General features: G+C 43.4%; 1 protein-coding gene across 3 annotated transcripts in view; it reads left to right on the top strand.

The window, feature by feature from the left end:
- Positions 1-2,705, top strand: part of Bloc1s2 (biogenesis of lysosomal organelles complex 1 subunit 2) — a 17,715-nt gene that overhangs the window by 1,183 nt on the left and 13,827 nt on the right. The gene's annotated exons all lie outside the window — the stretch shown is intronic.

Genomic DNA, 2,705 nt, shown 5'->3' with positions numbered 1-2,705 from the left:
TTTTATCTGGTCTTTTCGAGACAAGGTCTCCCTGTAGCCCCAGCTGTCCTGGATTCACTATGGAGACCAGGCTGGCCTCGAATTCACAGAGATCCCCCTGCCTCTGCCTCCTGAGTGCTGGGATTAAAGGCATGCGCCACCAGCCTGGCCATTGTGAGGCTGTATTTGATGAGACTTGAGAAGCTGCCTTTTAAAAAGACCAGTATGATTTGGTTTGTCTCCACTATTCTCCGTTTTCTCCCCTTTGGTATGACCACTTAGTGTCTGTTGCCATTTAGCACTGCTCTCTTACTGTTGTTTTTAGTTCAGTGTAGAGTAGGAATGGTTTTCTGTACCAGTGCCCCTCTCAAAACTAGCTAAGTGCTAGACTAAGAGAACCACATGCCCTAAGAACTGGGAGGGAACATATTTCATTATGGAAGTGAATGATTTCTTTATGTATTTAATATGCAGACACCTGAATTGCTTCACACATTTACATTATTCTGTTGGTTTCTAAGTGTGTGACCCTTGTTTTAGAGAGACCGTTATTTGATAGCAGTGAGAGGACTGGTGTGGATGAGAGGGACCAGAGACGGATGAACAGTTGATCAGATGGAAAGTAATGATAGTCTGAAGCAAAGTGAAGATGATATGCAAGTATATTACAGAAGAAGACTTCCCAGAGGTTGGGTCTCAAGCAGCCCAAGGTAGCTCTGAGGTTTTAAGTTTGGGTAATGCTATCAATCAAAATAGGGAAGCTGAAAAGAGGAAGCATGTTTATAGTATGGAAATAGTTTCAGTTTGGGCTTAACTGTTCGTAGATATTACTAAAACACTCAGGTGACTTGCACAAGTGACTCCAGAGCTCAAAGACTGATCAGAGCAGAAGAAACAGACTTGGGAGGAGGCACCTGCGTAGCTGGTGTGAGTGGAGGCTGTGCAGAGTAAGATGGCCACGGAAGAGCTTAGAGGTAGGCCTCTTGAAGGCCTAGGCTAGCATCTAAGGGAATGCTTTCTTCCAATGGAGAGCTCATGGAAGAAAGGAAAAAGAGCCCCCTTACCCTAGAGAAGCTCATGAACCACTTTCAGAAGTACAGTTACTCACTGAGCGATCTTACCTGCTCAGTGGAGCATTCGCTTTCTACTAGGGATTGAAGTCAGGGTGTTGCATGTGCTAAAGAAGTGCTTTGCTACTGAGCTACAGTCCCCAAATAACTTTTTTTTACTAACTACTTAAAGTACCAAAGTTTCCAAATGATGTATTATAAAACTAAGTTAAAGCCGGTTGTCCTGTCCACTATTGTCATTCTTATACACAGGCTGTAAATTTTTTTAAAAACATTTATTTAGTCTCTATGTGTGTCTGTGTGTGCACACAGATGTACCGCAGTACACATGTGGAGGTCAGAGGACACCTTTTGGGAGTCAGTTCTCTCCTTTCACCATGTGGTTTCTAGGAATAGCACTTAGGTGGTCACGCTTTGGCAGCTAGTGCCTTTACATGCTGTGCCTTCTCACTGGTCCCAAAAATGCTTTTGTTGAATTTGAAAGGAAGCTAGCCTACTGCCCAGGGGAGTGCGCTAACCATGTAAACATCAGTTGTGTTATCATGGCTAAGAAAAAGTAGAGAGCCGATAGTTAAAGGCTTGGCTAAGGAAATATCTGAACTAGAAACCCAAAAAGAGCAGTGAGAAAGGTTAGAAAATCAGTGTAATGTAGTCCCTTAGCAAGCAAGGAGAGAGGAATTCTCAAAGAGAGGAAGATCCACAATGGCAGAGACAGTGGAATGGCAGAGGAGGGTAAGAGCTAGGAAATAGCATGGATTTTGTGGGTAGGAGGGCACTGAAGACCTTAAAGCTGCTCATTTGTCTGGATTACAAGAGATGCCAGACTGAAAGGATTCATGTGCCTGAATGTTGACAAAGAGAAAGGAGTACGTATTAGCTACTACTTAAAACTGTTCAGTACTGAAGTGTCTTTACTTAACTGAGCAACTGATAATAGCTGTAGAGAATAGAGGGGATGCTTTTGGGCAGGAGGAAACTGGGATCTGTATCGAGGTAGAGAGGAAGGGGCCAGAGTGGAGAGAGTTTGGAAATACAAGTGAAAGGAGATGACAAAAGAGGTGGTTTGGGATCAAGAGCATAAGAGAAGGGGTTGTCTTGGCGAGAGCAGGAGCACTTCCATCTCTTAGGAAGGCACAGAGTAACTTAGATGTAAGGCAGAGAGGTTGAAGCAGCTTATGTTAATGGGTTTAAGTTTTGGGAAATTTGAGAAGAGGCCATTTATTTTGAGGTGAGAGGAAAGAGAATTGAGGATATAAGAAATAGACAAATGCTTTGGAAGAATCACTGCATAAAAGGAATATAGAATAATCTACAGTGATAAATGAGTTATTAAGAAGTAGTTTGGGGTGGGGCTGGAGAGATGGCTCAGGGGTTAAGAGCACTGGCTGCTCTTGCAGAAGACCTGGGTTCCCCTACACCCACATGGCAACTATTCTGGGGAGGCAGAGACAGAAGGATCCTTTCTGGCCAGCCAATTTAGCTAAATCAGTGAGCTTCGACTGCAGTGAGAGCTCCTGTCTCAGAAAAATAAAGTGGAGAGCAATTGAAGTGCACATCCATTGACCTCCAGCCTGCCCCCCCACACAAAGTAATTGATACTATGTATATATACACACATGTGAATATGTAAGGTATCATATGTGTGTATAAACTTAT

Source organism: Nannospalax galili, unplaced genomic scaffold, assembly GCF_000622305.1.
Source record: "Nannospalax galili isolate Female #2095 unplaced genomic scaffold, S.galili_v1.0 scaffold161, whole genome shotgun sequence".
In the NCBI taxonomy this organism is placed as follows: Eukaryota; Metazoa; Chordata; class Mammalia; order Rodentia; family Spalacidae; genus Nannospalax; species Nannospalax galili.
This window is presented reverse-complemented; position numbering and strand designations above follow the sequence as displayed.